The sequence below is a fragment of the Lagopus leucura genome, unplaced genomic scaffold, assembly GCF_019238085.1.
Source record: "Lagopus leucura isolate 7727_CA_CO unplaced genomic scaffold, USGS_WTPT01 Super-Scaffold_739, whole genome shotgun sequence".
Lineage (NCBI taxonomy): Eukaryota > Metazoa > Chordata > Aves > Galliformes > Phasianidae > Lagopus > Lagopus leucura.
The window spans coordinates 20,701,246-20,727,470 of record NW_024962255.1 but is presented as its reverse complement, the minus strand read 5'-3'; the positions used below and the strand labels follow the sequence as shown (position 1 = coordinate 20,727,470).

General features: G+C 38.2%; 1 long non-coding RNA gene across 1 annotated transcript; it reads left to right on the top strand.

Annotated features, from left to right (window-relative positions):
- The first annotated feature begins 1,526 nt into the window (after nt 1-1,526).
- On the top strand, nt 1,527-11,108 carry LOC122175404. The gene is made up of 4 exons (XR_006177401.1): nt 1,527-1,666; nt 6,283-6,345; nt 10,825-10,886; nt 11,006-11,108. It is a non-coding gene; the product is annotated as an uncharacterized LOC122175404 (long non-coding RNA).
- Nucleotides 11,109-26,225: the final 15,117 nt, after the last annotated feature.

Sequence of the window (26,225 nt, the reverse complement as noted above, 5' to 3'; positions counted from 1 at the left end):
CTAATATATTCTCAACTAGAACTGCATACACTTACTCAGTAACCAAACTGTAATGTGGAAATAACAGCATTGCTGCACTTCACTTTATTCATGTTTTGTACCTGATACCATCTTATTTTGTAGTTTCTTCCAAACAATAATTAAACTTTTAATTCACAAGACTCCCCCCCCGCGGGGGCCCCCCCCCCCCCCCTCCACTGAACATGAAGGTCCTTCTACTGACACAGTCACCCCTGCACTGAAATTCAGCAGACAAAATCTCTGAAGGGGAGATTTTCTCTTTCTCCTGGGCCTGCACACAGTGGAAGAAAGCATCACTGTCTCCCATCTGCCAGGGCAATGTCACCACCTTGGAACAACTCACAAGCAAAACACTATAAAATTCAATTTAACTTTTCTTACAGTGTGCACACTTAGGCACTTATATTTTCTATTCTCTGGAAGCAAAGTTTAAGATGCAATGGTGATCTATCTTAATTCTGCATTTCTGAAATTCCAGCTGCTGAGTTTTTGCCAAATTCAATGTTCTGCAAAGAAACAAGACAGAAAAGTGTTTAGAGCATTCAGTGGTAACTAATGACCCACTGAAATCCATTTTAACCTTTGAACACGTGCCCAAAATCCATTTTGCAGAGGGAAATAAAACAGTAATAATAACTGGAAAGAAGAAAATAATATTCCTTGGTCTCCAGTCTTTTACAAAAACTTTGTTATTTCTCCTCTTGAGGTGACTCATATCTGCTGAGAAAAATCATCTGAGTTTGTTTCAGCAGCTGCATCTTTGCAATTGTATTGCCCAACCTATAAAGCAATGTCTCTCAAATTTTCCCATCGTTCCCGTTTTAGATTATGAACCCTGCCCCTCCTCTTTGAGAGCTGCTTGTGCTGCTGCTCTGCAACTGGAAGTGCAGCTGGTGTCAGAGGTAAGGAGGCAGAGGATTGTTGCCAGTTGGGCAGGAATTCAGCTCCTGTAGGTGGCTGGGCTGGGACAGTTTCAGACCACTATTGCATATTGATACAAATTTATGGTGCCCAGGCTTGAGACAAAGAATCAAATTACATAATGTAACAGTATGGATGTAAACTTTGAGTAACTAAGATCTATTTTTTCCCATGTAAACAATGCAGCACAATATGTCAAAATACACAAGTAAGCCAAATGCAATCTGAAGGCACATTCAGGCTATTGTACTAAGGAGTCCAAGGTAGGCAAGGCATAGCTATCATTAATACTTTCTGCAACAGATACAAAAAAATGTTTCCATATTTAGATCTACAAACATGCAGATGACTCAGAAGTATTTTACATGCTGAATCTCAGCAGAATTTGCTTACCCAATTTCAGTAATAACTGATATTTGCATAAGCTGATATTATGCAACAAAGCTTTCTTATACTGAAAAGTCACTCTTTTTTTTTAGGAAGTTGATACTTCCTAAACTGCTCTTTAAAGGCGTTCACTTTAAGTGAGCAAACAGGAAAAAAAAAATACAGAAAGGACTTCCTCTTAGGATTTCTACAGCAGCTCAAAGACCAGTGAAGCAACTCAGTGTTATTCGCACAGATCAAGTCTCCCTCTCTGGATAGCAACATGGCCACAAAACTGCCATCTCAAGAGGAATGTGAGAGCTGGACAGCTTTTCAAGTCGCAGACCTCCTAAGACAGGTACAGAATGTCAATGTAACACTTTAGACAGTTCAGTCTATATTCAGCTAGCAGAAAGTCTTAACAGATACTGTGTACAGACATCTTACCATAAAAGTAAACTTGTCAGCAATTGCCACCCATGAGAACACACTGCAATTTTCTTGGTGTTCTCCTTTTTTTAATAGAAACCAAATTTGTGGCAGAAGTTGCTAATTACAATCTCCTACATGGCCAGTCATAATAATATGCTTGATCACAGCAATATCTCTCAGGGTACAAGAGGTATTTCATGCCCTCGATTATACATATATATTATATATATATTTACATTTATATATTTATATATATATAAATTTGCAATCGTATTGCCCAACCTATAAAGCAATGTCTCCCAAATTTTCCCATCGTTCCCATTTTAGATTATACATATTATATATTATATATATATTGTATATATATATTATATATATATATATGAGAATAAATATCCATTTTAGCGAATATGAGCATAGATCTTAGATTTCAATTTTGCTTTAAAATTTGCAGCCTGTGAGTAAGAATCCAACTCTTTGACTTTTCTTCTCAGTGCATACATACCCACTGTAGCTGCTAGATGTTTCCTTAAGGTAGTTTGGTCTTTTTCTTCAGTCGTTCCTTTGTCTGCTTGGAACTTTTCTACCTATACAGTGTCCGTTCCAATGTATGCAAAACAACCTGAGTTGCACTAAGTATTTCAAGATTGTCTCTTTCTATTTAATACTATGACTCAGCTTTTAGATTTCTACATATAACTGTACGATCAGTCCACTCACTGCATTTTGATAAATATAATCTCTCTCTCTTTTTTTTTTTTTTTTTTTTTTTTTTTTTTTTTAAGAAAATTTCTCTATATAGCTGGAGTTTATCCTACTTCTAACTGCAAAAGTACCAATCTTTGCAATGCTTGCTTCATTCAGTTAGGATGTAACATTACTAGGCTCTCATCTTTCTCAATTGAAGGAGCATGCAACATCTTAACATCTTTTGAGGGGAAAACTGTGTTATCAGGTGTTTCTATACTTGGTTCCACTTGTAACCACAAAAGAAAATTGGCCAAAGTTTAAAACGTTCATGTATTTATTTATCTTTCCATGTTTGCCTTGGGCATAAATACATACTTTTATGCATTTAAAAACTTAAAAAATAAAAAGTTGCCTGATCCTGACAGACCACAAGTGGGTCGCAGTCTGAGAAAGCTGACTTGTTAGGAGGAATTAATTCATACCATATGATAGTGTGACAACTAAACTCTTGAGCTTATTACTGCGAACAGTTAGTTGGAGAATTAGCTCAAAGCTTTGTAGCTTAAAGGAAATCAGACTAATTAATAGATGATACAGTGATTCTAATTACCAAGACAGAAAATTAATAACAATTGTTTTATAGCTCAGAGCCTTACAAGGAAATATCAGCATGCACAGTGTAACTGCTGACTTGCTAGGTGGAAGACTTAAAACCTCTCTCTTCTACCCTTGTAAAAAGCTATTAATGCTTATATTCACATCACAAATTAAGGCAGACAAGTGATCCTATCACTGCAGCATAGCCAACAGCAGGTTCTTGGCTGTTCTGTGTAGCAAGGACCAGTGCTAGGAGCTAGGAGCCTCCAGTACCTGTCCTGAAGAGATGCAGTACCACTGCCCCCACAGCCAGTGCCAGAGGGCTGCCAGAGACTTCCCCAGAGACCAGCTATACGTGCACATGAGCCCTAAAATCTTGCTGCTCAGATTGCAGGACCAAACATTCAGAATCGAAAAATACCATAAATGGGATTACCTCTACAACCTGAGCTTGCTCCATTTTATATATTCTTGATAACTTGCAACTGCTTCTATGTGTGCTATCTTTTCCATTGAGGAAAAAATCTGCTTCTTTCAGTGCAGAAAAACCTGTATGTTTTGTGCACTACCCTGGGCTGTAATTCATATGTAAAGCTTGCAAGGCCAGGGCTTGCTGAAAAAGAGGGAACAAAGTCATGGTGACGTGAAGTTACCTTGAAATATCAGATTCTGCCAGGACTCCAGCACAGTATTTTTACCTGAATCCATGCAAGCCACTTGTGGAGGGAATGAAACACATTTCCTGAGTGTTTGAGTTGAAATTTCAGGCTCTAATTTGCAGCAGTGGTGATAGTGGGAGCTCCGCTCAGAAGCTAAAAATTCCGAGTTATTGAATACATACATATATACCTTACATCCTGCCTAGCTTTAATTAGGTGTCCTAAACCAATGGATTCTATGAGAGCTGCTCCAAAATTAATGCCTCCTATTTCATTTGGTTCACCCATAACAGATGCTAGCAGGTGTTGGTGGTATAGCAGCACATTTTGACCTTTCCTTCCAATATTCTATTACATTTTATTGCTGTAGGACAGATGGTAGCAGAGGGGCTGTCTGACAAAATGGCATCAGACATGGAAGAGTGTATGAAGCAAATTCCTCCATGTAGGAAAAATATCATCCATTGACACTCATTGACCATTATGAACGTTTATGGAGACCAAACAGTGGATGTTAGAACAGTGAGGCTGTGGGCTGTGCATTTCAGCAGTGCATAGCAATAGTGGACCTCCTTTTTTGTGTAAATTTTTATGAATGTGTCACTCAGGTTCATCACTGATGAAAATGCAGTTTATGGTGATGGGTATGGTGATTGTCTTGCATCTACTCTGTAACTGCAACTACACAGATATTTGATGTTATGCACAGACTGTATCTATTTGGTGACCATTTGCTATGTGGCCTAATCGTTCTCTGTACTGACGAATTACTTTAGAAAATCGACATAAGTATTTCTATGAGTATAACCTATTTTCATTAATGTTCTCTGTTAGTGTCTGAGTTGGCCATTACTACCACGAAGTTTAATTATAATATAGAAAACAGTCACCAAGAACTAATACATATGTGACAATTATGACAGTTTTTCCCCATGATTTATAATCCACGATGAACAGATTTCCAGTTTAAATACCATATTTACCCAATTACAACAAACAAGTATTTAAAACATTACAGGCCCAATCCTCCAAAAACCTGGATGCTGTCTTCGAGCTTCTCCAAAAAATTGCAGGGTAGCCAATACCTGTCTTCCTTTTGATCATCATGATCAGATATTTAACAGCTTTCTGGAGCTCAGTTGTTGAAATCAGGTTGGATATTAGAAAAAACACTTTCTCAGAGTGGCTATGCATTGGCACAGGCTGCTCAGAGAGATGGTGGAATCACTGTCTCTGGAGGTGTTCAAGAACTGTGGAGATATGGTACAGAGGGACATGGCTAGTGGGTTTGGTGGTGATGGATTGGTAGTTAAACTGTCTGATCTTAGTGGTTCTTTCCAACCTTAATCTCTCTATTAAAAAAATCAGAACTAATTAAAGAATGTATAGAATTTGTCTTGAAATTCATCAATAATGGAACTAAAATACAGACTGAATTATTTGACTAAGCATTGCAAACACAAACTCATTTCAAGAATGGCACTTCCTTAACAAAAAAAAACAATTTTTACCCACTTTCCACATACACCTGCCATTTCTTTGCAAAACCAACCTAAAACACAATATAGCAACAAGTGAGAATTTTAAGGCATTTCAGTAAAGTATAATCAATCTGTCCAATTTATTTATTTTTCCCAAATTACTATTTAGGTACTGTCATAAAGAAATACTACTATTGACTATCCCTGTTTCATCTGTATTATAAACAACATCAGTTTTCCTTGGGGGGTAGGGGAAGAAAAAATGACCACGTTACAGAAGAAAGATCCTGTTTCTGAGCCTAAATTTTTTCCTGGCAGTGCTCATCTGTCATGGGAACTGCAAGACACATCTTGCCCAGTCTCCTTCTCCTGGTGCATACACAGTTGGTTTACAGGCATGTAACAGGAGAGCTCCCTTTCTTGAACAGCCTCAGTTTCCAGCAGTCAGGGTATAATCATTTCCTGAGATTACAATTACTTTTGGGCTAAATCATAACCAATCTTTTTCACCTGTGTCTAATTTTGGCCTTTTCTCATTCTACAGCAATTAAATCTCTATTGCTTATTTTTGTTGGGCTCTTTGTTCTATTTGTTACATTTTCTGCTTCTTAATTTTGTCTCCTCTTTACATTCATTATTTCATCAGTCCTCATCCCTTCTTTGCAAAGACAGAGAGAATAGAATGGTCAGGTTTGGAAGGGACCTCAAGGATCATGAATTTCCAATCCCTCTGCCACATGCAGGGCCACCAACCTCCACATTTAATACAAGACCAGGCTGTGCAGGGCCCCATCCAACCCGGCCTTGAACACCTTCAGGGACAGGGCATCCACAACCTCTCTGGGCAGCCTGTTCCAGCACTTCACCACTCTCTCTGTAAAGAATTTCCCCCTGACATCCAACCTAAATCTTCCCTCCCTAATAATACAATGCCTTATCTCTTCTTATGTGGAAGTCACTACCTATTCCTAAGCATTGCTATTATTCTTCCCAGTATTCTTAATTATCCATACTAAATATTTCTACAGCCATAAGTATTTGAGCATGGAAATATTAACCAGCTTCTTCATAAATTTCAAGTTCCACACTCAATTCTACTTTTTCTTACACCTCAGTTTGGAATGCCTGAATCTGCTGTGCTCGTAGAAAAACTGGGTATGGATGGATCTCATTTTTTGGTAAGCAAACCTTTTACAAGAGGTACCAGTCAAATGCATTTCATTTGTCTTGTATTCCTTACAGTGTCAGGAATTACTGACATTTTCATTCTACATATGCACTTCTTTGTCTATTGCTCTAGCTTCCCATTTTGGTGTGTTGATTTACTTCCCTGACTGAAGCACTGTAAATCCCAGCCACCCCTTCCTTCCCTTCAGACAGAGCACAGATATGTAGCACATTTTCTCTCTGTATTTACCCATGTTCTACTGTAGCCAGGAATGTCTCTTATGAAATATAACTTCCACGATTGCTGGGTTTTGTTGTTTGGTTATTTCTTGGTATTTTTAAGAAAAATATATTTTAAAGCCATTGCTTATGTACAAGCTTTTCCTAAAACCTGCATGATTACTAGTACACAATTCCACAAATTTTGCATGAAAAGTATAGAGAATTCTGGGAATATCTGAAAAATTCTGACAGCCTCTTCTGTTGTGCTCTGTTATCATGTGGGGTTCTCTCTTTGTTTATTTTTGTATGATTGTGGTTCTATTGATTTCAACTAATACATAGAGAGAGGAATAGAGCAAATCCTTGACCTTGGGCAATTCCTTTGCACTAACTGGATTTGTGTAGCTTTCGAAGTAAAATAACCTTAAGACCTATTTTAAGGAAAAAATAATTGCTACAATAATAAGAGAAATAATTGTTACTTGGCACTTTGTTTCTTAACAAAGCTGTTTGCTGGAAGCACCAGAAGGTTTTAAATTGTTTTTGTTAACAGAGGATCCTGTCCTGTAAATCCTGTCCTTACCACAGATACTCAGGTACATGCAGGTATACTTTAATACTTCATGGCCACAATGTAAAATAGAGTTTTCTAACAATTCATGCTAGGCTGACAAAGCTGTCCAATATAGGCTGAATTCTGTGCCTTTCACATGTTATAAATCAAACTACGAAAGATGCCGTAGTCACAGAAATTCTATTGCTGGAGAAGGACTGAGGTTAAAACTGAATGGATTGTCTCTTCTTACCTGCTCCAAGAAGCAACGTGCAGCAGCAGTGAAAAAGGATGTGAGAAGTATTTTCAAACATTAGTGGTAAACTAATAAAGCACAAGTGAAAAAAGCAAGAGGAACCATAGGTGGTCTGTGGTGATGATGAGTGAAAGAGAACTTTTTAAAAAGCAATATGACTAAAATGAAAGTATTTTCTAGTATGCTTTTCTAACTGTGTATTCTCTAACACATTTTTAAGCACTATTTTGCATTGCAGAAACGGTATCAATGTGTGTGATACAATGAGAACATCCGTTTTCAAAGGCATTGTGCAAAAAATGAGTCAGGACGCAACTGTAGTAACACTCCTACGGCTTTCATGTTCTTTCATTGAATTATTCAGTAGCTATGTCAACATGATAAATCTGTAATAAGTTAAGCTTGAAATAATTAAATACAACAATACTAAAAAAAAGATTCAAGAACTTATGTTTTGGTATCAATTATAGCAATATATGAGTAATTGCAAGGTGTAGTTCACCAATTCACAAGCTAATATGTAAATTAACTGTTAAATAATTTTTAAAATGTCCCACTTTCATTTCAAGCTCCTAGCATAATTTACAAGAAAATTAAAATATTCCAGGAATGAGAAGTTCCTCCTCTATTGTATGGTGTCTGATTTAGAATGTACCCCCTTGGCTAATCGCCTTTGATAATTTCCTCTGTGATGGAAAAAGCTATTAATATTTAAGATTTGAAAGATCTGGTTAAGGAGCTGTTCCTAAGAAAAGGAACATTTCTTTAGACCAAAAGCAACGATCTAATTGTATCCAGCCCCTACTTTTCACAGAATCACACAGAATCACAGAATCACCCGGGTTGGAAGGGACCTCAAGGATCATGTAGTTCCAACCCCCCTGCCTGGCAGGGCCACCAAACATACACATTTAGATCAGGTTGCCCAGGACCCTGTCCAACCTGGCCTTGAACACGTCCAAGGACGGGGCATCCACAACCTCCCTGGGCAGCCCGTTCCAGGGCCTAACCACTCTCCTTGTAAAGAACTTCCCCCTAACATCCAACCTAAATCTTCCCTCCTTCAACTCCTTCCCTCCTTCACTTTTGTGGTAAAATAATCTTGGATGTGCCATTCTAGAGGCGTCACAGCATTAATTGTGGCAATTCACAAGATACTCCAGTCCATCCCTCCAAGGCATGGACACTGGGTCTTACTAACATATAAATGAGCGTCTGGAGTAGAGCTTCCCAAGAATTCACGCTCCGCTTTGTTAACATTAGAATGATGTTCCTAACACTTTCAGAGAAATGAAAGAGGTTTGTTAGTGGGGGCAGATGCTGCCCACAAGTTCTCTCATTATGATCACAGTTCAGTTTCTCTCTGACCTGGCTTAAATTGTGCTTGTGTTATAATCCAAATACACATAATTCCGATATTCTCTGACAAAACATGGAATACCACAACCAGATTGGTATGGTACATACTATAATTACATACATTAAAAATCTGTGTTTCTACTCTGTACCACCTAAAATGTGATTCCTCAACTTTATCTACTGGTTTGTCAACAGAAGGATGGAAATCCAAAATACTGAAGTCCTGCATATGTTATTTTATCCATATTTTCTTTTACCTTTGGCAAGTGCCTTAGGTTATGCATCTCACTTTATCATTCAGTTCCAAGTGCCATATAGTTTACTTCACTCCACTCCACAGAGTCTTAATAGATGTCCAGTATTACCTTTGGACACTGAGCTAAAAGTCAGTGGTGGAAACTAGATAGAAATGTACGCACACAAAAAAGAAGAAAAAACTTCAACAAGCCCGATACCATCTGCAGGAGTTACAGGTTTACCTACACAAACTCATAATTTATAATAAACAAATACAAGCTTGCCACTGTATATGTGCATAGAAACTCTGTGAAGATAGGTGGATCTCTTATAATGCATGTACAACACTGCTGCATCTATATAACTTTAGATGGATGTTTAGATGTAGCCTGGTTTTATTATAAGCTCTATTAGGTATTACTGAAAATTCCTTCTGGACTATCAGATGAAGAAAGAAACTCTGTAGTACTTCCCATGTGAGCTGAGTGAACTTTTCCCCACTTTAGAGAGGGACAATTTTCTGCTTTACCTTTGCATGGTCTGAAAAAGTCCTTCTGCCTCGTGTTCTGCTGCAGAAAGCAAATCAGAGAGCCTTGCACAGGCTGGAGACAGTTTGACAGGAGCCAATCAAATGCCTACCAGCAGCTCTTCACAAGCCTTAGACAAGTCCTTGTTCCCTCACCTGCCCCCCTGCCATGGCACCAATAATTGAAGCCTGTGCAGATGAAGTTTTTGCTCTCATGAGGGATGCTCAAATCAAAGCTGCAATGCTCCCCTCCAGTGAAAGCCCCTTGACAGCCGTTGTTGAAACCACCAGCACATCAGATGTGTCTGTTTCCTGTGTGGTTTCAGCATGGACATCTATCATTTAAAATTTTGTCCAAAGAAAGGATATTATCAAAAGTTTAAGAAATGCTGCAGGAAGTAATTACCATAGAATCAGAATGGTTTATGTTGGAAGGGACCTTCAAGATCATCTCATTCCAAGCCCCCTGCTATATCCAGGAACACTTCCCTCTAGACCGGGTTGCTCAAAGCCCCATCCAGCCCGGCCTTGCACGCTTCTGAGGAGGGACCATTCACAGTCTCACTGGGCAACCTGTTTGTGTCTTGCCACCTTAAGTTTACCATACAACCGTATAACTAACATAAAAACTCTGAGGGGGGAGGGTTCTTGCACAACACATACTTCATGTCAAATACAAATAGCAGTTCATTCAATGGTGAATTAAATGGGTTTATCAACACTAATGTCTTTTTGAAGTTGAAGACATTCAAAGCCAAGACATGCAGGCACTGTAGCCACACAGAATTTAGCAAGTTGGCCACAATACCTTAAATCCATTTTTTCTGGTTTCAGAACGGAAATAACCTACACTCATATGATCAAGGTTGTAGGGAGGGAGTGTTTTGGAGTATTCCTTTGAGTGGTTAAAACAATTGCTCCATAGCAATATTACATTCTGTTTTATAAACATATTGGGTATCAGGAAGATCTTCCACATAAAAAAAACTGCACATGCTTTATAAAAATTTAGAAGTAGTAACTCATCCTTTTCTCATCTGTAAAATCTAAAAATGCGGAACAATAGTATATTAGCTCTGAAGCATACTGTACAGTTTCATTTTCCTTTTTTATCTACAGGACTCTGCTTGTGATGGCTATTCAATATGCAAGTCACATCTGAATGATGCTAATCTTGTCCCAGTGTGCAAATCAGCATTTAGCCACAGCTGCATTGCACAGAGCATATTATATTCTCTCTTGCTTTTTTAATATCTGAATTTGCTACACTGTACTCTGATTTTCTTTTCTAAGAGTAGGTTTGTTTCAAGTTTTTTAATTCAGGTCTGAATTTCCAGTGACAGACTGAGAAGGATATAAAAAACAGTGAATTTTGAGTTGGACTTCAGGACACAAACAGGTCAGTTTTATTACATAGATTGCATACAGAAATCTGCTAGGAATTCTCATAGAATCAATCTGACCATTTTTCTAAGCAATTTTAATGTATTTCTCCTCTATTTTTTTTTCAAAATTCAGATCACATGATTGGAACACAAGTACCTTGGAGAAAACCAGTCCTATTTCCATCACCAATACACTAGCAGTTTTATTGAGTAATGCTTGAAGAAGGAAACTTGCATTTTCCTGTGGGAGATTTCTGCCTCTCTGCCAGTGCAAAACACTGCCAGATCTTGCCAGGTTCAGCTCACTGAGGCTGTACTTTGACATTCATTTATGTCAGATATTACTGAGAAAAGGCAAGAATTGTCTCACTCGGATGCTCTCCCATCCCCACAGTGCAGCAGCAGCAGACAGGAAAGGGCAGGTCTGCAGCTCCTCTGTTGGTGCATGAACCCTGCATGTCCCTTAAGACCTGAACTACTCCAGATACATCTAAGAGGGTGTTTCCCAGTACTGGGAGTGGTATTTCAGCAGCATAAGGTGGGGGCAACTGAAAGCTGAGGTTTGGTTTATTAGCTGTCAGGAAAGGTGCAAGTTGCATCCAGTTTAGTTCAACTGGATCTGACACACAGTCCTGTATACTCAGTTTTAGAAATAAAGTTTGGACCACAAATATCCCGAGGAAAACAGCGTCTTCTCAGGTCCTACTGTAAACAAGAAACTTGCTAATTTATTACTAAGGCTGCTGCAAAAGACCAAGAAACACTTTATGTGTTTTCCCCACATGTCAGTCAAGAATAGAAAGTCTCCTGTGGGTGAGGTCCAGAGAAACATGATGACAGAAGTTGCAGCTACTGGTCAGAAGTGCTCTCATGACAGCTAAATGCTGCAATTCTATTGCCAGCATAACATAATATAATGGTAAACTGCTCATCTCAGAAAGCCAGAAAAAGCTTTCACATAGTCACACAAAACTTCAGTACTGATATTTTGGGGGTCCCAATTTTTGTGCATGCGCACACACACACATAGAAGCAATCTTAGCAATCTTGTCCTGCCTCAGCAAGTGTACAAGCTTCCCCCTGACAAAAGTCAGCAATCGTTCTCAATATGGAAGTGATAGTACAAAAATGAGTATTTCCAGCTGCAAAACATACATAGGCCATACAATTGCATTAAATTCCTTGTCACTGTGCACAATTTCTAGCCTGCTAACGTTTATTTCTCCTATTCACATTCACTTACGTTTGACACTGTTTTCTTCTCCTTCCCCCAACACACTTTGCTAGGGTGAGTTCCTATATCCTCCACTTATCACAGACTTCTTTTGGATGCTTTCTACCCATCCCATGTTTTCCTTCCTGTCAGCTTCAAGTCAGCCTCTTCTTTTCATTTTCTCCACAATTCCTGTTTATGAAAGGACATTGCTCTTGGCTGACGGATTTGCAGTCCTCAAAGATTTCCTCATTGCCATCCCCCTAGCTGTAGAGGTTCCCCATCAGATGCAGTGAGCCAGCTTGAATATGAAAAGTATACTTTCAGAAACAACTTCATTTCAATTATTCCTGCAGGCTCTAGACTCATGGAGACAATGAAGAGCCTAGAAGCTGGTCAGAGCCAGGCACCTTCAGAGCTTGAACTCTTCTGCACTAAGACAAGCAATCTTGGCATCTCTCCCTATATCAAGTGCCTTGTGGATTTGGAAAACACTTAAAGCTGTTTGAAATTAAAGTTTCTCAGGGTAGATGGAAACTGAAAATAGTTTCTCCTCCAGGGAGATGGATGGAAAGCATTAAAACTGAGGGCAAAGAGCGTAACAGAGAGCAGAGGAGCATTGTCTTTGCCCCTCAGCCATTCTTGCAGACAGCTGCAGTGGGGCTACCTATAAGAGCAGGATGCATAGCAGCAGCTTTCTGGGTCACTCTGAGCATCCTCTACTCCAAGCAAGGGGAGAGGTATGGGGTCAGCTTTTAGCTGCTTCTAACCAAATAGGAAACTGTCTAAAAGCAGAGTCACAAGTTCTTACATCATTTCAAGCTGAGGAAAATAATAGGAGCAAAGCACAGACAGGGGCTAAATGTAAAAATAAATAAAATAAATAAGTAAATTAGAGACTAAGAGTGACCTTAAAGAGATCTTAAGATAAGGGCCAAAAAGGGAGATATTTTACAGTCCATCACTTCTGCTGCCTATCAGTCATCCCATTAGGTAATAGTGTACAAGGACAATATTTATTCATATTCCTTCATGTCAAAAAAGACATAAGAACACACAAGTTAATTTAAGTTAATAAGAATATGAGCTATCAATTCTTTAATTTGAGAGTACATTAAGGGAGCGTTAGTAAAGAAAACAAGTGAATAAAACTGTCTAATGCCATGACCTATCAATGCAATCCTGTAGTAAAAATCCTGAGTCAGTGTGAACATATTCAATTCAGGGCAGGCTCCCTACTTTTTCCTTTGACAGAACCATATTTCTATTCATATTCCAAATACTGCTGCCAAAAGTGATTTGAGCATAAATTTGTTTGTTTTATGCAGTGGCTGGAAATGATGAGAAGTGCTTCTCTGCTTTCTAGTTTTTATGCTCTGGCACACAACAACCCAATCAAATTCTAAATGTCAGATTATTCATAATTATATTAAATATGGATTAAAGGAATATATTTTGATACAGAACTCTTTGTTCTTAAGGTTAACTGATAATTTTAAACATTATTAAAAATATCCTTCAAGTCTTGCGGACCTTTCAAATTCAAGGAACATAAAGAATGTGAGAAGTTATGGAAATTTTAAGCTATTGTGTCACAATGTTTCCAATACTGACTTCATAAGCTCTGAACTAGACAACTGAAAAACTCCAAACAGTCTCAGTATTTCCAGTTCTGAACTTCCCATTTCTATTTTATTCAGATATCCCAGTTATAAAAAAAAAAATGCACCTCTTCAGACAATAGAACATCTTAGGAAATTGCCTTTAGAGATCATTCGTGATTTGAAGAACCTTCATTTTGGGTGTTTTTGTGCTGCTTCCTTCCTGCATATCGGGAGGGTTTGTTTTTGTTTGTTTGTTGTTTTTACAATGCTTGCATGTTGGAACTTAATACTAATGCCTGAAATCATTAGTCATTTTTAAAAATCTGTCCAGAAACTATAATCACTCATCTTGTCAAATACCAGCTGCTAATGATTTCAGTACTTCTACTTTCTATTAGCAGTTCCCTGTAGAGGGCTATAAATTCCTAATTCTCTTCTCTCTATTTTATGCTTGAAGAAACAGATGAATGTGGGAAACAGACACTAAAATGACAGGTTCCATTTTTCTTTACTTCTGTTCGAGACTCTGATCTTGCAAAACATGCATCAGTTGGCAGAGGCACATTGTAAGTAACAGAAAGATTATTAAACGAATTAATTATAGGTTTCAGTGAGTAAGTCCCACAAGAGGTCAGCAAAGTCACTTAAGCAGAGAAGACAGCAGATCTCAATACTTTTCTTATTGACAGCATTTAAACCTTTATACAGACTTGTCATTACCTACTGATAGATGAGCCCTTAGCACTGCTCAACTACTGAACAATTTTATATAGTTTCATGTCCGCTTGACTGAATGTCACTCAGGTCACACAGCAGCTGGAAAGTATTGGCTGACTGCAGCTTGCTAGAATGCTAGAGGAAGTAGCATTTTGTTTCTCTAACAAGGAACTAAGGTGAAACAGTTGGTAAGAGTTTCCCAAAGATACAGATTTAGATAAGGCCAAGGTTATAAAATGGTTACTCCACATTTCTTGCCAAGAGTGGAAGAAAAAGCTCAACAACTGAAGTTTTGCAGGAGAACTTGGCATTTAAAAGGTAAAAAGATGGGTTTTACAGAAGTGTGAGAGACCTGAACTAATTGAAGGGAAGAGTATCCATCAACTTGCAGTAGCGTTTCCTTCAGTAAATAGTGCTTCCTATCAACCCCAAATGACAGAAAGATTACAGATTTTCAGAAAATTCTCTTTTGCTCATATCTACAGCAATTTTATCAACACTGCCTGTGCCAGCTCTATGAAAGGGTGTTATATCAAAAACTGTAGGAGCAAGAGCACTGAAGACAAAGCTGAAAATATGGGTCACTGAGGTATCTGCAGAAAGGGAAAGCTTTAGACCAGATGATTTTATTGTTCTTACATCTATATTAAAGATATATGTGAGATTTCATACAGTTAGAGAAACTGCAAGGAACTTGTGTTCATTTCTGGGTCCAATTTCTTTTTCAAAGATTTTTTTATTAGACATCATAATAAATTGGAAAAATTAAACTTTCAACTGGACAGTTTCCCTAGAAAGAACTTTAAGAATAAAAAATGCTGAGTATTTAGTAATCCTGTAATGGAAGAGCCGCAGAGAGAACAGTGGATCTCACAGAGGTGGCTAAACTTGTAACCCTAGTTTCTTGGCATCGTGAAAATGAAAAGAAATTGAGCAGCAATCAAAGTAGAAGCGACATCAACCCAGCTGAACCAGGAGTTCATTAGGTATTACTGGGATTGTGGGTCTGTAGTACTCAGCCTGGAAGATATTTCTGGAGGTTTCTGCAGCTAGGACTAATCCCAACTGAGTTTTTGGTGGGTTTTTTTTTTTTTTTTTTACTCCTTTGAGGAAGCATTAACACGGTTTAAAATAATAATAATAATGTTGTGAAGGAGTTTTTCTAAGACTGAGCCACTCTTATGGCTCTTTTCTGGTTTGAAAAGCCCAATATATATGATTCAACCAAAAACCAAGATATCCTGAGAGAAGCAGAGAGAATGGGAATCCTTGGGGTCAGAGTAGGAAGACTCTGAAGATGTAAATTATTAATTTCCATTGGATTCAGAAAGAGGACTTTTCTGCATGCATCACATATAGCAATCGGTATAGAAGATTTCTATGCTACACTATTTAGTTTACACAGAAGCTTTAACATGAGTTGCTGTTCCAAACAGGGCAGATGCAAAGGCCCCAAACATTGCCATGCAACTTGGGCTGGTAAGTGATACTAGCCCCAAAACAACAAAGTTTTTCCAGGGAGTTACATTGAGCTCATATTCCTACGGAATCAAAGGAGAAAAAAATTGGAGTCTCAGCTGCAGAAATATGTCAATAAAGAAACAATAATAATAAAAGACACAAATTTAATTTCCCAGAAGAGCAAAGAAATGCATTTTTGTTGAAGCACCATCCAAACCTGTCTGGATGCTATCTACTGCTACAAAGTTACGAACTCAACATAAGCACAGTTGTTACCAACAAGATATCCAGAGGATGTGATAGAAGGATAGTTACACCAGCATCTTTCTGCAGGTAGTTTTCACGCAGATATGCTCATAGCCTAGGAGGAGGATGTAACCCACAATAATCTGAACATATTTCACTAATGCCATCTGAAATTTTATGTCTCTTTTAAAAGGGTATAACACAGCTAAAATGAAATCCATGCAGTCTTCAGTGCAAGTTTAGAAACAAGAAAAATAAAGACCAATTTGCAAAGCTTTGTAAAAGTTCTCATTTGTAAAATGGAACTACCCCATTTTCTTGTGCATTATACCCTTTGCTCTGAATAAGAATGATGCTAGGAAAAAGAGAGAAAATACAGTGACTGATAATTTTCAATGTGATGCTGTCATTATTTAAAATCATCAGGAAGAAAAGGCTTACATAGCCTGTCAGTTACTGACATAATATTCCAAGCAACAAAAGCTTGCAACCATTCCTAGGATGGTTCATTGGACACTTAAGATATTTATCTCTCTTCTCATATCTAAGAACTCACAGAATTTTCCCACTTTATAAAAAGCATACAAATACAATTGCAGAGATCTCTTTCACTAGTGACTATTCCCAGTGTCAACTCAGGGTCAAATCACAGACTTCAATAGTAGGGAATCTGGCTCTAAGTTCCGGCTGCACTGCTGAAAAGCCTCATCACACACTGGTGCTCAGGAAGAGCTGTGCTGGAAATAAATTAGAACTCCCTGAGTACCCACAGATCTGGTACTTAGAAGAATTCCAGTTGTTTTTATGCATTTTAGGCATCCAGAATACTGAAGAGTAAAATCTTTGCAAAATTCACATTACTGTGGCAAATGCATAACTTCTGACAAGCTAGGGTATCTTGATTTCCTGTAGGTACTACTGAATTCAGTATTTCAATTTGCCTTCAAAGAAACTTTTAAAATTGGCACAGAAATTCTCACCATTTAGGGAGATACTGTTAGTAACCATGAGGCATACTGTAGAACACTCATTTTGTTTCTGTGCTTTCCTTTTAACTTTCTTCCCAGTTCCTGTGTGACTAGGCTTTTTGGCTTAACATTTTGACCCTTGCTACTTGGATACAATCTACATTTTTTAAAACATGTCATTGCCTGCTTCCCTTGTGACATTGTCATTGAAATGCATAAGATTAATTGCTATTAAAAGTACTAACAGCCTTCATATGCCCTGAGTTTGTCATAGCATGGCTCTGAATAATGCATAAACACTTGATTTTGCATTAAACTTACTTAAAAGTCTTGATGTACTAAAACATCCACTGTGTTTAACCACTTGAATGTGATTGTATTTTTTGAAACTAATAAAAAGCAGACAGTAGTTTACAAGTGTGTATTTGATATTCTTAGCTGACAAACTCTGCTACCCTTTCAGTGCTATGCAAGGAATAGTGCTTGCCCCAAGCCCCTAGTCTCCTATGAAGAAGGAAAAAAACAACACTTCATTTAAGCATTACATTTTCTGGCTAGCATATAAAAAGCAGATTAGAGAACATCTGTATGTACCAGCACTATGTTGCAAGAGAGCGAGGCTCTTCACTGCTCTTAAAAAATAAAAAATAAAATAAATAAAAAACCTAGCTGCTTATTTCAGCCTGGGTGGTACATAGAGTATCTGAAAAATATCTGTGGAAGCATAACACTGAATTCCAAGGAGGCAACAGGAAGAAAAGTAAAGATCTGTTAGCATAAATGTATAACTCAAAAACCATCAGTTATAAATGGTCACAACACATGCATTTCCTAAATGAAAGCCCTCTACCAACAAACTTTTAATCTTTGTTAAACCTGTGCCACGCATTATTTATGGTGTTATCACTCCTTTTTCCCTGTCCAGTTAGGTGTTCTTAAACATTATAGCATGGAGTTACATTTTCTGTTCGGTCTTCAAGTTTATTCATGATTATACACTGAAGATGTTCAGGAATGCAAGGAATTGGAAACCTCAATCAGGTCATTGAAGGCTCTTGTTAATTTTGGCAGCACAGATAAAATGGATATAGACTGGCATTTACAGACAATAGCTGTATTTTCATAAATCAGTACAAAATATAGTTCTGAGGGTAAGAATTTCTCGAACATGGTTTTGTATCAGTTGAGTTTTTTTTATATAACACTTAAATTTTTTTTAGTAGAAAAATAATACTGCTGTTCAGCTTTAGGTGGAAGGGTCACCACTGTTGATTTTAATACTTTATAAGGAGTCATTTGTAAATGGATTTTGATTAAGCCTACCTGCCTGAAGTTTAAAACAAGTTTGTTCCCCATCAACAATACTGAGAAAAAAAAGCGAACGTAAAATACAGATATAACAACAGTCATTCTGTGATCGGTTTATTTTCTTATTAGAAAAAAAACCAGCTTTTCAACAGCATCATCGCTAGTCTTTATAGATACCAAATTTAATGTGAAAAGTCATGCTGATCGTTGGTGTTTGTAATATTTATTGAAGCATGAAGAAAACTCATGTAATCAAGATCAACCATTTTTATCCAATTAGGTGGTATTTTGTTTTTTCTTTTTTTTTTTTCCTTGTGTACCTTGGATTCACATTGCTACAAGACTTAATAGCAAGTCTTTTAATACTACACTGTATTATTTTCTAACATCTAATAACTAATACATAATACATAATCACTGTCCATTAGTGCCTCTGGAGATCATTCAGTACACAGCATGATTTTTTTGTGCTAGAGCCCAATGTTCATACAATTTCTAGTTTGCTTTTGCATGTTCACAATACCATATGACAGTTACTCTGCACTATAAGTTGTCCTAAAATCCCAATTAAAATTTTTAAGTGGCGCACAAGTAAAAATTCTAAGTTAAATTTCAATATTAGTCAGCAGTAGAGGGGTGAGAAAGGGATAGCAGTGTCAACCAGTGACAACTTTTTCCTACAAAGCAGTCTCTCATATATAGAATACCCCTGGGAGACTAATTTAAGATGTGCTTATAACCAGTCTATTTTGTCCCAGCATAAAAACCACCACTTGTTTTCAAATACTGTCATAATGACAGAATTATAGAATGGGTTACAAATATGTGCATCTTATTCCTGGAATGAGTTTATTTTTGAAGCCGTGTGAATCTTAGAAACTGCTCAGATGTGAAAATGCAGTCGCATGCACAGCTTTGACCTCTACTCTTGTTCGTTGTCCATTAATGCGTCTCAGCTGGTTTGTCTTTTAACATTCCAAAACTTGCAGTAGTTTTCAACACTCAACTTTTCACAAAGAAAACATGCTACTTTTCCTTTCTACTCCCACATCCAATTCTGCACAAAATTGATTTAAACGTATACTGCTTCAAAAGGTCAGATGGTAATCTGACTAAAATTTAAATGTTGGGTCACTGCCCTGTAAAGAATATATTTTTATATATTTTACATAATTATCCCATTTCTTTCCCTGCAAAAACCACAGTTCCTAACCACTGTAACTTGGCCAGTTAGTCAATAGAATAATTGTTTTAAATGGGTAGAAATAAGTTGTTGGATTACTTTTGTCTCTAAAGGACATTCATTAGAACAGTAGTTTCAGTATTTGGCATCATTTTTATAACTTGTTAAATCATTCTGTCCACAAATAGGTCACTTCAAGAAAGAAACAAAAGTATGTTTTCTATTCATTCCCAAACAGCATCTAATGTCATGTAATCAGTGCGGAACAGAGTAGAATCACATATTTCAAATACTTATTAACTTTGAAAACTACAGGCGTAGATATGACCCTCATTGTCTGACATGAAGTGTCAAAGAGAAAAGATTGGTATTCACATCTTTGAAGATTCACAGTGTTGTGAGGGAGAAGGAAGAGGCATATTCTGGGCAGCCCAGGATTTCAATAAGTAAATAAAGTTTGTGTATTAAGATCAAGCAGCAGTGTGGAAGTAGAGAAGACACAGATAGTATGTTTATTCTGTTAAGAAAAATCTATACACAAACATATATGGAACTTTGTTTATCCTAACATGTTCTGAACCCAAAACCAGATCTCATTTTTTTTTTCTTCTGAAATGCAATAGTTTAACGCATACCAAATAGGTATACTTATCCATTTGCCTGTGATGTAGGATGTTAAATTTCCGCATAACAACAGAAGAAATGAGAAACTTTCAAAAGTAGTTTCTCCCTTGCTTCTAACTGGCATTATCTGTCCAGTTCATAATATTAAAAAAAAAAAAAAAGATATCAAACTCTCAAATTCAGTTACTCTTCACCTTTGTAGCTGCCCCCACAACAATTTATCATCCAGAAGCATCATTAGCATCAGACATGGTACACTGACATAAGACACTGTTTATTGCATTGGACCAGAAAAGATTTTAATTAAACCACTGAAGTACACTAACACATCTAATGACATTACAGAAAGTCAGCAGGGATGCAACATGTAGGGGAGTGTTATATTTACAAGCTGTCTTTCAAACTTCCACACTAGGAAAAAAATAAAGGTGACACTTGCATCAAAGTCCTTAACCCCTTTGTAGCCAAGTACTTCAAGAAAGTTTCCATAGCTCAGTGGTAAGCATGGGTTAATACTGCATTATTCATCTTTAGCTTTGCCCTTTCAAGAGATGGCCATAGCAGGCTCCAACAGATGACAGCCATAACTCACTAAAAAGCACTCAGCACATCATCACAGATCAGGAAAGGGGTTGCTGCTCCACAATAGACATGTCTTCCAACAAGCACACTCCCCTTAGAAGTCCATATCTACATTTCCCATGCTGTCATCCAATACAGAGAAGATTCACACTTTGACTGAAGACACCTATACACATCTTTTTCCAGTGGCGGAAATAGCTTTTTCAGTTTGAACCAGTACCACACAAAGCAAGAAGTATTGCCAGCTGGTCTGTTCAAAATTGTCACGAAGGCTGAGTAATTTTAGCAGCCTAGGCCTGGTATGTAAATCTTACATACCATCAGTGGATCCTCATTATGAAAACTACAGTGTAATACTGCTGTTCACCTACATTACCACAATTGTATATGGTGTTCCTTCTCAAACTTGCAATGAGGTTCCACAACCTTAAAGTCTATCTTTTTACAAAGTTTTTCTACCTACTGCTGATACACAGCAATCATGATCTTGCTAATGGACACAGTAATTATGCACTATTTGTAAAGCTCCTTACAGTGACTAAGGCAACAAGACTGGAGAAAGTGAGCTGTTATTTTTCAAGATACCTATACATATACAACATTTTTATGAGTGTATGAGTTGAAGACTATACCACATATCTATGATCACTGTGATTATTAAAATGAAGCTAAACAGTGGAACTGAAACACTACATTCAGAATGTAAGATACCATCAAAGGAGATACAGCAAATCTATCCTACTACCTAGGGATGCATGCTCAAAGCTAAAAAGCTCGCTAGATTTGCAAGTGAACACATGAAATTGTTAGCTCAATTCAAAGAAGAGGGCACCAGCCAAGGGAGTATTTTCAGCTGCCAGATACATACAAAGTCACTGTTCAGTTTCCAATTGAGAAAGAGCATTTATTTTTAACGTTAAGATTAGCTACTTCTGGTTCTCTTAATCAAACTTACTGTGCTTACAACTATGCATATGGTCTTTCTTGATCTTTCAAGGCTATTCTCATGCAAATGTTTTGCTTTCATGCTTGCTGTTGCAGTTTTAAGATTGCTGACTGCCTCTACTGCATTTACTCTGAGTGGTGAGATGAGTCCCACGTTTTCTGTAGAGTCTTTTCAGGCTCAGCTATTTCCCAGCACTTCTTGCTATAATTATTACTCGTGTCCAGATGTAGGAAAGCAGAAGGAAGCTGCTCTTGCTGACAGTGTCAGCTGGGAGCACTTCTGCTCAGTTCCCAGGCCCTTGGCCAGGAGGGGCAAACTGAAAGATCAAAGCTCCCTCCACTTTCTGGATTCTCCAGGATTGATCCTATTGCCTCTAACTGGCCAAGAGAGCTGTGCAGTCTCCACAATCAGTTATTTGTCCCGTACAGCAGCCTTTAAGTAGGATTATGACTTAACTTTCCCTAGTAACTAGGGTCCTTGCCAATCTCACTTATCAGTGACCTGAGAATTGATTTCGGCTGTGCTATTTCCTGTTGTCATTTTCAGTCTCCCTCATGAAAGCATGATGGAAGCTCTTAATCCCAGAGAGAGATCTCGTTTCATAGTGCAGTGCACAGAGCACTTTCCACTGAGCTTCTGCAATCTTTTCAGAATAGCACATTTCCTTTTTTTAAGATCAATATTGAGATACTGAAAAGTGTCACCACCACACCCAGTTCAGCTCATCTTCCTTCATTTCCTCAGTAAGAAAATTAGATTAATTGAAGCAACAGCTTTGCAATTGGTTACAGAGCAATGCTTCCTGTTCCACCTTTCCTATGTTTCCCCACACCCAAGAGGACAACTTTTCCTGTAGGATTAGTTTTCAGCCACATTACTTCCCCAATTCAGTTTATCACACAACTGCTGGTGACAGCATGGGGGAAATAGAGGAAGCAGCGTCCAGAACTTCTCCAAGAGGTTCATAGTGACTGAGAACACAGCTTCAGTGCCTGATTTCAAAGAAACCAAGATAGCTGAAGGTACTGTGCCAGTAGTCACAGTATTGGTCTTCCCAATGACAGTTTCTTATTTCCCTTCTCACCTCTTTCCAGCCAGATGCTTTCAGGCCAATTCCTTTGTTTAACTTGCAGCTGACTAAAGACCCAAAATGGCCAGAAAAACACCAGAGCCAGCACAGGGTGGAAGATGTACTACTGAACAAGAAGTTGAGACAGAATGAAAGAAGCAGGACTGGGCCTTCTGGTAGCCACAATCAATGGGATGTACTGCTGTCTCTTGTGGCTTCCCCTCACAGCAGCAGCTTGTTGATGTCAGGAATGAAGCATCAAAAGGACTGCATATCAGATGTGTTTTGGGATATGAAACAATTAAGAGACTTGTGCAGGTCATTTAGGGGAGAGCGACTGCTGGAGATGAGGAGTCTCCTGGAAAAACTGCCATCGTCTCATCTGCAGACTGGCAGACCAGTAATGGGAGAAGCGCTTGCTAACTTCGGAAAATACCAGGTAGAAAAGCAGATCATTTAAACAGGAAAAGATGGGCTAAAAAGAAATAACACAATGCAGGCCAGATTTCACAACAGTGCAAAAGGGCAACATGTAACACAAGTCATATTTATATGCAGATATTGGAAAGGAGCTCAGCAGCCACAGGCAGCAACTGGCCTCTTATGTTGCCTGATCTTGATGAAGGGAAGATTATTAAGAGAAGTTAACAGCTCCCTACAAGATGCCATTTTTTTCCTACATTTTTAATCATTGATGAAATTGAGTCCTGCAAAACAGTTTATTTTAATTGATATAGTATCTTCAGAGTTAAATGACTTTGCTAGAAGTCTGGCTCATCTGAATTCTCTGAATATACGTATATAAAAATCAGATTTCCTAATCTTACAGTCCACATTAGCACCAGACTCTGCAGGCTTTTTCTGAGCCTGAAATTCTTGAAGTGATAGCAGTATTCTCCATTTGTGGGATTTCGTTTCTCTTTTCAAACACTAAAACCTCACTTAATTTTCTTAAGCATTTTGCAGTGCATGACTGTAAAAATATGAGAACCGGTTTTACTTTCTGTGTTCCAGTAAGTATCCTTTCAATGAAGGCTTACAAATAAAGAACTCAGCCTACAGAGCATCACTGTTAGGCAGTATAATTTTTTAATTTTTGTTGAAGAACTTCAGAAACTCATCTCTCCATCAAGTCAGCCTAAGACTAATCAGAACTTCTATGTTTTTGGAAAAATAACATGAACTTTCCTATGTCACACACTAAAAAGATTTACATTGCAGATGAGGTGTTACTGTCACAGTCCATGGCAGTTCTCTGCAGGCAGCTCTCAGGGAGGACACTATTCATTCAGCATGCAAGATTTGATATGACAGGTTTAAAAAGTTTTGGATAGCCAAATGTGAGTTGCAGGTTCTGAGTGTAGAATGGGCTGAAAATGCTAGGTCATAGCTAAATAAAAATCACAGAAACAGCCACCCGCAGCATGTAAAAGAATAAAGGATCCACTAGTTTTATCTTCACTGAGGATCCTTCAGCACAAAAACAAACCAAATACGTACGCTTCAGGTACTCTTGCAGAGCATATTTCCCTCAAAATAATATAAACCATAAGGATTCACTGAGGTACTACCGCAGGAAACTCTCTCTTGAAGGAAAAACATATTTATGATATCTCAGCAGTCAAATAAATGGGGCAAGGTAGGCAGTGAAGCCTTGGAGTTCTGGCAAAACAATACATATTATACATATATGTATTACTTATTAAATGCATAAGTTTAACATGCACTGAATATTAATCAGACCATCCATGGGGGGAAGCAGGAGAGGGAACTTGATTTTCACCTAAAAAAAGTTAAAATAGCATTGCTACAAAAGAGATCCCCAATGGTGCTAAAGTAATACTGTTAGTTTATCCTAAAAACATCAAGTACTCTCCTGTTCCTTCCAGCACGATAGAAAACCAGACCTCAATCTCTCACAATGCTTTTAGCACGACCCTTAAAGAGTGGTAGAACAATAGTGGCAGCAGTTCCTAATGGCTGACAAATCCACAGAGCCTATCCCCATCAGTCCTATTTACACCAAGGTTTTCCTGAGCATATACCCTACCAGTACAACTTTATTTGTACTCTGAGAGGTTTTCTTCAAGCCAAATGCAGAGGCAGCTATGTGAAATCATAGAAGCAGCACGTGTATCAACTCTGGTATCGTTTGCGTGACTTATGATTTTAATGCTGGAGAACCACCAGCACACAAGCAGCAAGGAAACCTCTACATTCCCAGTGAGTGCAGACTAAGCCTCCACACATTGCAGGCAGCCTCACGTTATTGCAACCTCTTCCACCTGCAGACTTGAAAGGTCAGAAGCACATCAGCACTGTTAACCGCCTGTACAGGATTAGCTGTTGGGATAGATAAGCACATCACCCAGCTCTGGCTGGCATGACTTAACTAACCTTGTCCTTACTGAGCAGCTCTCTTACTAACAGGACTGCTAATCATCAAAGCATATCTAGAAACATGGGAAAGACAAGTCGCGTTGCCTGGCATCTCACAGCTACAAGTCCTTTTTTATGAAAGTGGGACAAAGCCAAAAGCATTACCAGGGTGGCATTGCACAGTCTACAAAGAGGGACAAAAGAATAATAATGGAATAACTTACATTACAAGGGACCTCCTCACACCTCCAGAGCACAACTGGTGCTCTATCCCCTAGGCACTTTGGTGGTGCTCCACAAGGCTCATTCCATTATATCAACATCTGTTTTGTACTAGGGACCCTGCAGTTGCACGAGTGGTTTCGCAGCAGAGGCTTTGAGATTTGGGGCTTATGAGGGCAGCCTGGTCTAGTATTAAATGTGGAGGTTGGTGGCCCTGCATGTGGCCACTCCAGGGTCCCTTCCAACCCTGGCTATTCTGTGATCATCTCTGCTTTATGTTCAAGCAGTAGGCTCACCTCTCCTAAATCACAGCAGCTGTTTCTTACACCACATCTGTGACTTCAGTTTCATTGCAGAATATCAACATTAGTTGTCAACAAACATGATTCATTTTGTTTTGAAAGTGAAAGAGGCGAAATGATGTAGGCAGCTTGTCATGATTCACTTGAAACTGCACAGATCTGTTTCATTGGAATTATGCTGTTATATATATACACACACACACACACACACACCCCACCTCTACACCCCCACCCACCCCTCAGGTATTTACGAAAATTATGGATTGAAAATAACATAAAATACAGATTTACAGCAAAAAAAAAAAAACTGAGCAGTTCTTGCCATAAGCTGTCAACCCTGGAAAAATAAATTATTATTTTTCACTTATTTCTGCCCTCTTCTAAATATGCTTCCACTGAAAAATGTTTCCTTCCCTTCAGATTTGTGCTTGACTTCACTGAGCATACTCCTGATATCTTGTTTTAGACAGACTTGAATAGCAAATGCTCAATTTAAATTGCATCCCCTAGTCCTAGAGATGGCATCTGA